The sequence below is a fragment of the Lycorma delicatula genome, chromosome 11 (genome assembly GCF_047948215.1).
Source record: "Lycorma delicatula isolate Av1 chromosome 11, ASM4794821v1, whole genome shotgun sequence".
NCBI classification, from domain to species: domain Eukaryota; kingdom Metazoa; phylum Arthropoda; class Insecta; order Hemiptera; family Fulgoridae; genus Lycorma; species Lycorma delicatula.
In genome coordinates, this window is record NC_134465.1 from 19349452 (window position 1) to 19364894 (window position 15443).

Genomic DNA, 15443 nt, shown 5'->3' on the forward strand with positions numbered 1-15443 from the left:
AGATACGAATCTAGAGAAGACAAGGTGTATAGTGATTTGATGCAGGATCCTAAGCTTTAAATAGAAAAAGTTACAGAGAAGTTTGTGATGAATTTAAATACATAGGGATCACTTTGTGATCAAATGTTCGGGAAAATAAAGATGTATTATTTAATAATATAAAGAAAGAAGGTTGGTCGACTTGATTATAATACTCTACGCTACAAAAAAAAAAAAGATTAGAAATGAATTAAAAAAGCTGTCAAAGTATTGACTGAATGGATTTCTCGGCTACTCAGGTCAAATTTTTTGTTGCAAAATAATGTCGGAAAGTTCTTTCAATGCAAACATTAAGGATATGAGTTTTATTTTTAAAAAAATAATATAAAAGAAAATTGATTAAAAATAATGAAAAAATATAACTTTTTTGAAAGTTATGAAAAAATCCGTTACCCCATCTTTGACATGATCACCATACTTTTCCCTTTTTCAGCTATATTCGCCGTGAAAGTTCCGTTCCATTCCGAGTGTGATAATATTCGAAGTGAATATGCGATAATTCTTTAATATAAGAGCGAACTGCATATTTCATGAGAATATTCGGCATACTTCTCATTCTTGGGTCCGGAATGCAATATACCGGCCAAAACTACTTTTTAATTAAATAACTCTTTAGGTGATGAAGAAAAATACAAAAAATCTCTTTTTAACTTCCTTGTACGACGTAAAAGAACATACTGATCGCGAAAAATTTCGGTTTTCAGATTTCAACAAAAATATCCGTTTTGGCCATCCCTGAATCCACTTTAACTAGATTCGGTGCGACGTCTATACGTACATATGTGCGTATGCATCTCGCATAACTTAAAAACGATTAGCCGTAGGATGTTGAAAGTTTGGATATATGACTGTTGTAACATCTAATTGTGCACCTTCCCTTTTAATTGCAATCGATTGAACCAAAAGTGTCCAAAAAATCTCAAAATCCAAAAAGATTTTGGATTTGAGAATTTTAATTAACTGTAGTAATAAGCCCTCATTGAGAGCTTTTCAATGATATATCATAAGTGGTAATTATTTTCATTGGTTCCAGAGTTGTAGTCAAATGAAATTTTAATTAATGACGTATTTGGATATCACAGCGGGATGGCACATCGGTTCGAATCAGAATTCATCTATTTTTTTTTTACCTTTTTTTTAAATTTAAAATATTTATTTATTAATAATTATTAACCTATGATTGTAAAAAAATTACAAAAAATAATAATTCAATATTAACAATTAAAAAAAAAATATGAAAAAATATCAGAAGTTATTAATGAAACAAAATTTTAGGTACTTCTAAAAATGTGTATATGTAATTTAATAGGTGTACAAGGAAGTGATGTAGTGTCCTCATCAATTTTTTTATTAATAAAAATTAAACAGAGGCAAAAAATAAAATAATATATATTTTTTGAGGTGAAAGAATAAATTTTAAGAAAAAATCACTAAAAATATTCATATACAGGTTAGCTTAACAAATTTACTTAAGTACAGTTTTCTCCAAAATTTAACATTCTTTCAATAAAGGCTAAAATATGAAAAATAAATTTTTCTGGAAAACATTTTTGTGTTTCACGTCCCGGATCTACCCGGTGGGTAAATCCGGTGGCTCATTTGCGATGAAAAGTTGTTATCGCAAATTTCTGATTTCGAAGACAAGAATTCTACGGTTCAAATCCTAGTAAAGGAAGTTACTTTTATACGAATTTGAATACTAAGTCGTGGATACCGAAGTTCATTGTAGGTCGGGTTTCAATTAACCAAAAATCTCAAAAACGGTCGACCTGAGACTGTACAAGAGTACACTTCATTTACATTCATACATATCATCCTCTGAAGTATATAATACCTTACGGTGGTTCAGGTGACTAAACAGAAAAAGAGAAGGCCCCGGATCTATTACTTAAACAGCTGATGAAATTTCTTGATAGCTTTGTATATGAAGAATAAACTTTCAAAAACGTTTTTGAAATACATTTAAAAGAAAGGAGATATAACAAAAGAACAAAAAATGTATTCAATTTTAAGAGGTGGGGGTTGAATTTTTGAAAACAAAATTCACTGTAGGTAACAAATTTACTTTAAAAAAATATCCTCTAAAATACCTCTGATGAAAGATATTCTAATTAGATGCACCGAGAAAGTAAAAAAGATATACGTAAACAATTATCGAGAGTACAGTTAGAACGTTTGTTTCTAAGTTTGAATATTAAATAATTCATAGAAAGAACGTTTAAATATTCAGGAAGAGGTGTTGCTAAGCGACGAGAATGAATAAAATTCAAAATGATAAAAATTGATGTCATCAACGAGCGTTGACATAGTGGAAACATAATTATACGTTTGATACGTAACGTAATTTTATTTAAATCTAGACTTATCGCGTTTTCCTATTCTGTCTGATGAAAATTATAGAACGGTAGCAAAAGTAAAACTGATTAGTTTAGTTGTTAACATTTATCATTTTTTGTTTTAAAAAAAAGTTACGTAAAAAGGTTAAGAGTACACGCGTGATTTAATAATATTATACAGAGTATTAGTTGAAGGTCATTTACTCAATCATATGCCTTCTGCCTTCAGCCTTCCCCTCCCGTTCATCGAGTCTGCAGCGCTTATGCGTCATGGTGAATTCAATTGAGCAGCGTGTTTATTCGCACAACTTCAATACAAGGGACATATCCTAGAAGTAACAATCCAGCAAAATTAACAATTTAAGATTTAGTGAAAAAATGGCGAACAACCCTCTCTGTTACCATTGCGAATAATATTGAAGCAACCAACCGATAAAACTCCGGAAGTTGTCGCTGATATAGCGAATCGCATCGGAAGGAATGCTCATAAGTCATCACGACGGTTAGCCTAACAAACTAGGGTTTCACGAACATTCTGTCGACGTATATTTCACGGTTTACAAATGAAAGCCTATCAACCCACTGGGGTGGTTTAGTGGTGAATGCATCTTCGCAATCCAGCTGATTTCGAAGTCGACAGTTCCAAGTTCAAATCCTAGTAAACTTTTATACGGATTCGAATATTATATCGTGAATACCGGTGTTTTTTGGTGGTCGGGTTTCAATTAACCACCATCTCAGGAACGGTCGAACTGAGAATGTACAAGACTACACTTCGTTCACACTCATACAAATCATCCTCATTCATCCTCTGAAGAATTATCTAAACGGTAGTTACCGGAGGCTAAACAGGAAAAAGAAAAGGTAAAGAAAAGGACCGTATGAACAAACTTTATTTTCCTTTTGTGTCTTTAATCTTCTATCATCTCTGGATACACATTTTTCTTAATCTTTCTCCTGCATGTCCCCCTGCTGTTGTCTCCTCTTTTGTCATGAGCCAGTTTAAATCTTTTAAACTCATACACTTATTTCTTGAAGATGTCACTATCTAAAATTTCTTCTTTTCTAACTCCGATCTCTTATTTGAGATCCTTTCCCATTTCTAGAAGCCAATTCTGTTAACTTTTAAAATTAAAAATATTTTTTATCAATTTTTCACCATTCTTTATTCTTAAATAACCATAAAAGATTCTTCATTTTTTAATTGCGTCGATTATGTTTTTAAGTTTTCTATAAATTTCCTCTATTGATCTTAAAATATTTTTAATATTTTCACACTTCAATTAGGTAGATTTCATAAGAAACCTACCAACTGTAATGGGTATCATGATTCGACTTCCGGAAAATTTCGACAAATTTTCGCGTTTCACATCCCCCAAAACCACCGTCAATTCAAAAGTATATATATATATTTTACTTTCTTGTGAACACGATAACTGCCGCAATTATGCGCCAATCACTTTCAAATTGATACATAAAATATATATGACCCAAAATCTCCGTTGAGATTGTTAATGGGCAAAATCAGACCACGGTGGTGTGAATGGTGGAAGGGGGCTTTTTCGATAAGACAAAATATCGCTATAACTTTCTTATTAAGTAAAATATCGAATTCGTCTAATGTTCGTATTATTCTTTGAATAAGGGCTAAAACGTATCTAAGTAAAGTTGTTTGTTATCACCAATATCGGCTCAGGAGGTGGAAAAAACATATCTTCTTTAATAGGCACAGTATCGATTCGGTCTAAAATGGTCTTTAGTCCTCTAAACATTACCTAAAACAATTGTCTGTAACAATTTTTGATATGACCAACGCTTACGGCAAGGGATGACCAAACGTTGCTGGAAATGTAAGAAAATGGAGCTTGTCGTATGCTAAACATATGAAACTTTTTCACCTGCAAACGTTTTCGTACTGAGTAAATTTGAATTTTTTTTTAACTTTAAGTTGGAAATCTTTTTCATCCCCTAGTTAGTACCGGTGAAATCTACCACCGCCGTCCGGCGTGCCGAAAGCGATTTTTTCTTAGAAATTTTCAAAATATTTTCTAGTCTTCCTTTATTATTTAATGTTAAATTTTCTCCTTCGTAATGATTTTCAGGTTTTATAACCGCACTGTAAAGTCAGAATTTCATATTGAAAGAAACGATTTTTTATTGTTAAGATATTTAGTTGGAAATAATTTCCGCTTTATTTGCCAGATTATCTAAACATATTTTGTTTAGTATACTTTTATAAATTTCATCGCGTTCAATTTTTCCACGGCTTTAATTTCTCGTATTTTGTTTTATATCTCTAGATTTTTTTTTTAGATTTATCATTTTTTTTACCAAAATATGCAATCGATCAGAGAAGCCGTGAATAAATTATTATTTTTTTAATGAGAATCACTGAAAAATGAAATTGGCCCTGGCTATTCATATATGTTTTACCCGTATAAAAATTCTACTTTAAACGAACAGTAATGCAATATAACTTGACTGGTTTGCAATACGAATGAAGATATCATCAAGTTAACTCTGACACCTTTAACAAACAATAAAACCTTTTTAATGTATATAAAAGAAAGACAGTAAATAATATAACACTATGTAGTCAGCAAGAGAAGAAACAAGCGTAAAATAACTAAATGAAATTTTTTTTTTTCATTTTATTCAGAGAGTGACAATGAAAAGTTATTAAGTAGAAGTGGGCAAGAATATCTTACACAAGTGTCAGCCAGCTGTTCAAGAAAAGAGGTCGCAAAAGGGCATACTAAAACTCTTCCAAGCGACTTTTGTCCACTTCCTACTTAAAAAAAAAAAGTTATGATGAAAAACTATACTGTACTCGCACAGTAAATTCTACCTACCTGTCGGTACTACCAACTGCTAATAAAATATATTAAATTTTATGTTTCTTTATTGTAACGTTAATATTTCTTTTAACATCCAAACGTGTGGGATTAAACGACACACACACACACACACACACACACACGCGCTCGCTCGCGCGCACACGGACACACACACACACATTTATATATTTATAACTGAAGCATAGTGGTCAAAAAATAAATTCTATGTTCACAAATAATTTTTTGCGATGTAGAATTTGAAAATTTTACTGAAATTTTCTCTTAAAATAAACCTAAAAATAACAAAAGAAAAAACACTAATACATTTTATGAGGTTTTTATAATTTAATTAGTTTTTAAAATGAAATATATGTGTTACAAGTACCGAAATTTATAAAGTTTACACCCAGCCACGATTTAGCATGAAATAAATTTATTATTGTAGCACAAAATTTAACAATTTTCTTTTCTTCTAATTTTTGTTTATCCAGAAAAAAATTTATATAAAATACGTGGGAATAATCGTAGAAGAATTTAACAATTTTTTCGTTCATTAAAAAAATTACGAATTTAGTAATAAAATTTTTGTTATCAATCAACAAAATTCAGTTTTTCTTTTATTTAAAAATCGGTTAGGGCTGAGTCGGGGTGCACGGCCGATGGTTTAACATGAAACGTTACAGACCTTGGATAAAGTTCCACCGAGTTACAGACCTTATCTGTACTGAACTTTTCTATAGAGTAAAACGAGAGAGAACCACCAACGTTTTTTTTAATAAAATTGAAAATTTCCAACGGAAAATTTTAATTCCTTCATTTGGCCAACTTTAGAGATAAATTGATCGTCTGTATGTAAGCAAGTCACTTTTATTGTATTGGATTGAAATAAAAACTAAATATTGACTGCGTACTAACAAAAAAAGTAATTAAATTAAATAACAAAATAAAATTAAATAACAAAAAATAATTAAATAATTTAATTTTAACAAAAACGGATACTAAATTGGTCATGATGTTTATTTCGATTAATATTTGACGACAGTTTTGTTGAACATTGGTCTGTGATATGAGAAGTAAGAAACATAAGGCACAATAAGCAGCGCTAGAGGTGCTCGCGTCCTCGGTGTCGTTCAATGAGCGCGCCGTGTCAGCTTTGGACGCTCCAGAAGCAGTCTTGCTCGCTAGGCATCGGATATTGGGGTACGTGTGCCTGGCCCATAACCTCCCCTTTCCAACGATATGCGTAATTTATATTTCCGGCTGGCTTTTGGGCGGGCTGACAATTTGAATTTTTATACATTTTTACATGTTTATTTTAATTTTTTACACATAAATATTGTTCAAAATACACTTATTATTACTTAAATCCATCTATGTTAACCCACCGGGTTCGTCTAGCGGTGAAGCATCTTCCCAAATCAGCCGATTTGGAAGTCGAAGTTCCAGCGTTCAAGTCCTAGTAAAGGCCGTTAGATTTATACGGATTTGAATACTAGATCGTGGGTTCGTTGTTCTTTGGCGGTTGGATTTCAATTAACCACACATCTCAGGAACGGTCGAAATGAGACTACAAGACTACACTTCATTTACATTCATACATATCCTCATTCATCCTCTGAAGTAATACCTGAACGGTAATTCCCGGAGGCTAAACAGGAAAAAAGAAATCGATCTATCTCGACAAATCCTAAACGCTCATACACAAATCACCGTGCTATCACATCTAAGTCGTAAGCTACACTGACTGGAAATGAGCGAGAGCGCCAGTTTTGGCCGATCTGCGCTGCGCCTCCTCCCCGCTAACCCGCTCAACAGTGACGCAAACAAAGCCGTATCGGCGAGATGACCGTGCAATTTATGAAACGACATCGAATTTATATCTTTGAGTCTAATAGTTAGGGAATTATTAAGGCAAGATGATATAGATCTTTACATTACGCTACAAATTTCTGTTCTGGTACCCGTAAATTACGTTGTGATTTTAAAGACGTTTCACGTCAAAAATCTACTCCCGCCGACTAAACACATTCAATTCTGATCGAGCTTAATTTATTTAGCGACTCAAAGTATTGTTATGTTCACGAAATATTTCTATAATCTACAAAAAGTAATAGACAAGCATTTACCCAACTTCAAAAAAAAAGTGTTAAAAATTCAAATAAGGCTAGCGATTCCTATGTTTTAAGCATTCATCTATCAACATAGACATGCGTATGGAAAACTATATTCATATTTAACTGTAAATTAACAGAGGCGAATGTGTTACAGACTATTTTACACAACTAAATAGCTTTGTAATAATCGACTATACTTTAGTTAAAATTTAGCATCAAAACACAACGGAATTTTTTAGTTGTATCTTATATATAAAGATAATAATAAAAATTTATTTAATCCACCCTGAAGGTCATGAAAAGAAATCTGTTAATAGCAACCGATAAAGAAAAATAATCTCATAATTCGGTATAATCGAATTCTTTAACTACAAGAATATTTTTCACAGTTTCAAATTTAGAATTTTTAAATTGTAATACTTTTAAAAAAAACTGGGTAACCTGATATATCATTACCTAGAATTTCCTTCTTAAATTTTATTACTGCTATAAATCTGCAATGTTTCCTTATTATTCGGAAGTAATAAAATTATTTAAGTAAAGGTAAAGCTTCAGCTCGACCCTTGAGATGTGTGGTTAATTAAAATCCAACCACCAAAGAACACTGGTATCCACGATCTAATATTCAAATCCGTATAAAAGTAACTGTCTTTACTACGACTTGAACTCTGGAACTATCTACTCCCAAATCGGCTGATTTGGGAAGACGCGTTCACCACTAGACCAAACCGGTGGGTAAATGGTCGGTTTATGTGTCTGTGGGATGTGAAACGCGAAGGTACGTCGACATTTCTGCAAGTTGAATTTTGGTACCCATTACAATAATAACTTTCTTATGAAATCTACCTAAAAATCCAGTTTAATTCAATGCGGCAGATCCTAGTTGACCGAAAAAAATCACGCCATAAAGTAGTCATTTTGTAACTAACTATATATATATATATCTTGTTTCTATCTTTTAGTACCCTGTGTTTTTAAATATAAAGCCGTTTTCACACGTTTATATCATTCTATATATTTACAACAACAAATGCATACATACAAGCAATAAAAGCAGTACAAAAGCCTGCCAAGAAATGTGTTGATAATGGGGGCCTCATTTTTTAATATTTATTATAAACCAGTAAGTATAATGGGTAAAACACTTTACTCGTCATAAACACATAAAACTATAAACATATATTAATGTATGACCATTTAAATATTATAAATAATGGGCATAACATTTTTAATAAACTGGTATTTATAAAAATTCTGTCTAATGTACTCTTTCTAAATAAACTCTAATTGTTCTAATCTTACTTTGTTTTATTCATCTTATGTTACACCATTTTTTTTCAAAATTCTTTACAAATTTTGTTTAAAATTTTTAGGTGTTTCTTACCCGCCGCCCTCCGTAGAGTCTCGGTCTTTCATCCGGAGGTCCCGGGTTCGAATCCTAGTCAGGCATGGCATTTTCACACACGCTACAAATAATTCGACTCATTCTCAGAAGCAATACCTAACGTTGGTCCTGAAGGTTAAACAAAGTAAGAAAAGAAAAAAGAAAAAGAGGTGTTTCTTACCCATTTAACAAAGTTCTATGTCAAAAATTAAAAAAAAACAGAGGTTTTTACTTCAATTTACTGGTTTTCACCTCCGATTTCTCAAAAGCTACTGCAGATACGGTTCTAGAACTTATTTTATTAGATTTTTCTGGTCAGAAACCGTAATAAATTACTAATCATGCCCCTTAGTTAACGTCCTAAAAATTTCAGCACGAATTCATTTCACTGGGGTAACTGAAATCATTCACCAGCCGTAGCTCGCAAACGAAAAATTTTAGAACATATGACGACTATATGAATACATTCTATTATTTCCACAAGTGTAATAGGTTATGAAAGTTCCGGGAGAACTTTGAGATAGACTCTGTATAATGAATGCTAGGAGAATTCTCTTTAATGGTATTCCTTGTGGTGTTCGTTTTCTCAATGATTTACAATTTATTTTTGTTTTAGATTTAATCTTATTTTCATTTAATATTTGGTTCTTTGTACTTTTATAGTTATTTTACTGAAGGTGACTTTAAAAATAGAAATGAGTATATAGTTATAGATTATTTATTTATTTTGCCAACATTCTGATTGCGAATGCAATACTGAAAATAATATCTATTGTATTTATCTAGATATTATAACGTAAAAATTTCATAAAATTTATTTTTTTACAAATTAATATAAATTCAATATTAATTTATAAAAGTGAATTACAAAAACGAACCATATCAACAATCTGTCAGAAAAATGTTTTCGTAGTTATATAAAAAAAAAATAATAATTCAACCGAATTTTAGAGAAAAAATCTACTAAAAGATTAGTTTTTACGTTTGATTAATATCCGTCCACTTCCAATTACTTCAGAGATTAAAAAGAACAAAAAAAAAATATATATATATAACTGCAGCAAATTTTTGTTTGCCATCCATCATCTCTCTCGGTAATTTCGTTCAAACGTTTACACATCAATATTTGCCAAAAATTAAAAATATATTTCTGTTTTGTTTATTTTTGAAGTCTACATTTTCCAACAAAATATAAAATTATTAACGGTTCAAAGGCTATTTTTTTTCGTACTTTCATATATATTTAATTTATACATTACATTTATATAAATAATTTAATAATTATTTATTTTTTTAATGTTTTATTTACCACAGAGAAAAATTGTAAGGTAAAATTCTTACCTGTAACAAAAAATAAAATTTTCATTTTAAATAAATGGCATGGATGAAGTACTACGTAAGAACTACCGCATGAAAATAAACAAGAACAAAACGAAATTAATGAAATGTAGTAGATGGACTACTGAATATAAAAACATGAAGAGTAAAGATTACGGAGGTAGAAGAATTTTGTTATTTGGGAAGTAGAATTATTACAGATGGACGAAGCAGGAATGATGTAAAATGCCGCATAGCACAGGCGAAAATATAATTTGCTTACGTCAAAAATTAATTTAAACATCAGAAAAACATTTCTGAAAGTATATTATGTTTGCGGTATAACTTTGTATGGAAGTGAAACTTGGACGATCGGAGTACCTGAGAAGAAAAAATTAGAAGCTTTTGAAATGCGGTGCTACAGGAGAATGTTAAAAATCAGATGGGTGGATAAAGTGACAAATGAAGAGGTGCTGCGGCAAATCGATGAAGAAAGAAGCATTTGGAAGAATATAGTTAAAAGAAGAGACAGACTTATACGCCATATATTAAGGCATTCTGGAATAGTCGCTTTAATATTGGACGGATAGAAGGAAAAATTGTGCATCCAGGCAACGTTTGGAATATGTAAAACAAATTGTTAGGGATGTAGGATATAGGGGTATACCGAAATGAAACGACTAACACTAGATAAGGTATCTTGGAGAGCAGCATCAAACCGGTCAAGTGACTGAAAACAAAAAAAAAAGACACAAAATAAAATATTTAAAAAACATATGTAAAATTAAAAAAAGAAAACAAAAAGTAGTTAAATAGACCTGAGTACGTTGTTACTAAACTACAGACTGAGCAAAAAATACGCAACCCTAAATCCGAAAACATATTAAGGAGGTAAATTTAATTTTTTTCCGGGGAGAATGTGTGTTGGCAACAGATCTTGTGGTAGAACAGTGATAATCAACCTGGTCCCTACTGGCCACTAGTGGGCGTTCCAGCTTTCATGATGGACGGCAGGATTTTGTCCGATACTGTAGAACTTTACTTTTTTCTAATTTAACTGAGTTTTAAAAAAAAAATGTTCATAGTATTATTTAAAAATATTTTCTTTATGTTTTCATAAAAGTCCCCGCGACAATTAAAATTTCAGAAAATATACTATTTGTATCGCCCGCGCATACGTTTAGTTTACGTTACGTAAGTGAAACTATCGGGTACACCTCCTATTGACCTAATCGCAAAAAAGAGGGTGGAGAGGGCACAAGGCAAGCCAGAACAAGAGGTCAGGGATGCCGTTTATAATATCTTGCAGGAAAGATGGTCGCAGGAAGCTGTGGGTCGATGGACGAGAACCCTCATCCCCAACATCAAGCCATGGTTGTCGAGAAGATTTGGTGAGGTTGATCATCACCTATCACAGTTTTTTACAGAACATGGTTCCTTCAATAACTACCTGCACAAAACAGGCAAGAGAGAAGAGCCAATTTGCAACTACTGCAACGAGATAGATGATGCTGAGCACACCTTTTTTGAGTGCAATAGGTGGGACACACTTAGACATAGTAAGGCACTCACAGGTATAACTCCAGAGACAACAATAGACTACATGCTAAGAAGCGAGTCAAACTGGAATAATTTTGCTAGTTTTGTTAGACAAGTTGTTCTACAGAAATACTCCGATGAGAGAAGACAAGGTGTTGGCTAGAATAGGACTGGGTGGACAGCCTTGCTGGTGAGGTCCAGCATGCTGCGGTGTGTTGGCACTGATGAGCTACCAAGGACTCCACGGGTAACAGTCAGGCAAGAGCACACTGAATACTGAAGGGACCCGGTACCGCGTCGCGGCGAACTGGGTCTGGCATGGTGTATTAGTATTGCCCTTTTGGGTCCCCAAGGGGCCAATATTGATAAAGAACTCTCAAAAAGAGCTAACCGGTAGGCCGACCTGCCTTGCCGGTATATAGCCGGTAGGTGGGGAGGCCTATTTGAGTTTAAAGACACTCTCCTGGGCGGCGTAATACCAACAAGTCGGTCCGGCCCAGGGGAGCTGATAGAAAAAAAAAAAAAAAAAAAAAAAAAAAAGTGAAACTAAATAGCGCTATAGTGCAACCGCAAACAAAAGAGCCTCGGCTCAGAATAGCTCGTGCATCTGGTCAGTACGCAGTTAGATTTATGAGAGTGAGTGAAATGAAATATTGTAGCTCGTGTCTAAAACACTATAAAGTAGTATACTACTGATTCATAGTAAAACATGTTTTGATGCCAATTTTTAACATTTTTCCCACCTTCATGGCAATTTTGTGACGTTGAAAAACCTAGCAAGTTTTTTTTTTTTTATTCAACGCATGTTTTACTATGAATTTTTCAGTACATCAACTCTTTCAACATGTAAATTTAACGTGAACACACAGTATTTTTATTTGGTTTGAAATGTATTTTAGAGTTTTATTTAATGTAATTAAAAAACCCGCGAAAACAGACCCTCGGGTTCAACCGTCATTTTGATTACTGGTTCTTTATGTTTTTTTTGGGAGGTAACTGAAACCCGTATTTTACTATATATTTTTCAGTAAATCCACTCTTTCACGATTTAAATTTAACTAGAAACACACGTTCATTCTGGAAACATGACCGCACATTCAACCGTCAATGAACCATTATTTTCATAGAAAGCAAAATGATTGTTCAACTCGAGGTTTTTATACTACTCGAAGTCCTTTCGGTGCTAGGGCCTTTTGGGCTAACGGGAGTACGCCTTCCGGGACCCTAGTGCTTGGAGGAAACGATGCTCTCCCTTCGGCAGAGGGAGTCGCATGTGCTGACTGAATTAAATTTGTAAGTTAGGAAAGGAGCGTGGGTAAATTGTAAGGAGAAGTTACGGGACTTCTTCATTCTGGCTGCAATTCGCGCTGCATCTCTGCTGGGCTCGGGGTTAAGAAGAAGAAGAAGTAGAAGTATAAAATCAATTCCTTTAGACAGTCACATGAATTTTTTAAAAGATTATTGTCGCATCATTGCATGATTAATAATGATTTGAAAAACCGATGTTCCTAATGTTCTTTAGACTAAACCCATCACAATTTAATTTGTTATCTTAAGTTTAATGGAGAACGATTTCTCAAAAAAATCGTTATTTAAGAAAAAATATGTTTAAAAACTTCTGATAAAAAATACTCAAAAGTATCGTTTTAGGCAAGCGGTTTAAACCGTAAAGTTAGCATAAAAACACGACTCAGCTTGTGCTCGCTACTTTTTGCTACATTATAAAAATATACATTTAAGTTGGTAACGTGAAAAAAATATACGAAAATTTTAATTTTTCGCTTCGTTTTATATGTAAACCGATTTTTTTTCTTAATTATACTTCTGATAGAGAAATATATTACTTTAAAAATTTTATACTTTACAGCATAATTTCAACATAAAATAATTTCATAATTAAAAAATACAAACTAGTAGTAATTAATTATCAATAACATTATTTCTTAAAGATTATTACAAAATATCAAATTATAATTTCTTAATTTTAAATAATGAAAACAAAAGCTACGATAAATAATCTTCTCTTGTATGTTCAAATTAAGATAAAGTTCAAAGTTCGTATTTGTTGTTTATCATAATGAACATGTATATTTTATCTTAACTAGTAGTATAAATATTGTAATTAACAAAATTATGACATTCAAATTTTGTGTATAATTCAGTATTTAATATTCAAATATTATGAATAAATTTCAAGCGTAATTAAATTTTTATTTATTATTTTTTTATGACGTAAGCTGTGTACAGTGTATTAAATTTAATCTGAATATAAATTGTTTTATTAGCACGGCATCGTTGCGTCCCACAAACAGAATATAATACACAACTTGCAGAAATATTATCTAGTCAAATTATTTAAAAAAATTTTTTAAATATCTGATGTCACTTATTATTATTTTTTTTCTTTCATACTAATTTTTTTTGAATTTTTTATGTTTCAAATTTTTAATTATTTGATTTTAAATACGGTTACCTCGTCATTTTTTATAAGGCCAATTCTAGATATTATATATCTAGCAGTATAATATAATACCTATCAATATTTACATGATAAATATATATATAGGTGTCTGTAAGTCTTCCACGTCTTTCTGTAACTCTTTCACGCAAAACCACTCTACCTATTAACCTGAACGTTTACTTACAAAACCCAAGTTTTTATACCTGGAAAGAACATAGTAATATTGTTTAGAACATTCAAATGTTTCATAGATTCAAAATTATGGTCATAATAGCACGTGGTAACAACCAGGTTATATTCCTTGCAAATATTAACCTTTACTGTAGTCAAACCGCTTTTCAAATCGAATTCGAAGACAGTTTAAAGTATTTGAAATTTAATTTTCTACAAAAAAAGTATCAATTTATTTGCTTGATGATTTTGTAACATAAGTTTGAACTTATTCTTGGGAAATGGAAATGGGATTTTGTAGCGTATGAAAAAATGCCATGTCTGACCGGGATTTGAACATGGGACCTCCGTATGAAAGCAGTCATTTGGTTATCGAGAAAAGTTTTTTTAAAGGTACGATGGTGTACAGCGCAGCGGTTCAACAAACTCAGCCACTGCCACCGTTGTGAGCGCGATGCGCCGTGATTATTTGTGCATCTGAGTCCGATTACTTGACATTGAAAAGTGAGAAACGAACTACGGTCGCCTACTCATGGTGTTTGTCTAGTATCGGTAAATATGTTTGCGTTCAAAATCATTTTTTACCCGTACGAAGGACGGGTATCCAGCTATTACTACTATTATTATGATGGGGTCGACTATTCTGAATCCGCACACTTCAGAGAAGTCAAAGTTTCGAGTTCTATGCCGATCAAAATGTTATTGTGTTGATCAAGCTGTTGTAATCTCTATAGAAATTAATTACTATTAACTATGTATCGCTAATTCCCCATATATATTATATCACCGTCATCAGTTCAGCCCATGACGACCCTTTGAAGGCCTCTTCAGCACGTTTCCAATTAATACCAGCACTAGCTCTTAATTTCTAATGGCTTTTTATATACAGAGTGATTAAAAATAAAATACACACTTTCCATGGCTTATTAAAATTTTATTTTTTGAGAGTTGAGGTGATTACTTACATGATTATATATAAACATTCTTTCAGTTTTTCTTTATAAATGTTCAATATGCGTACCGTTTGTAACACGACAGATATCAACACGGTAGTCGAATTCGTCCCAAACGCGTTCAAGAATATGCCGGTCAACGGTAGCTACAGGATTTGTGATGCGTTGGTAATATCAACAGGAAGGTATAGTACAAAAACCTTGACTTTACGTAACCCAATAAAAAGTAGTCGCAAGGCGTTAAGTCTGGACTGCACGGTGGCCAACGCTTAAACACCATGTTTTCCTCACT

At 32.3% G+C, this 15443-nt stretch overlaps 1 long non-coding RNA gene across 2 annotated transcripts in view; it reads right to left on the bottom strand.

Moving 5' to 3' along the window:
• The window catches only part of LOC142332598 (uncharacterized), a 344493-nt gene that overhangs the window by 45039 nt on the left and 284011 nt on the right, over positions 1-15443 (bottom strand). Inside the window, exon 4 of one of the 2 annotated variants that reach the window (XR_012758338.1) lies at positions 10121-10757. The exons of the other annotated variant lie outside the window; for it this stretch is intronic. This is a non-coding gene — a long non-coding RNA (uncharacterized LOC142332598). Of the gene's footprint in view, positions 1-10120; positions 10758-15443 lie in introns of those variants that run through there. 2 annotated transcript variants of the gene reach the window in all.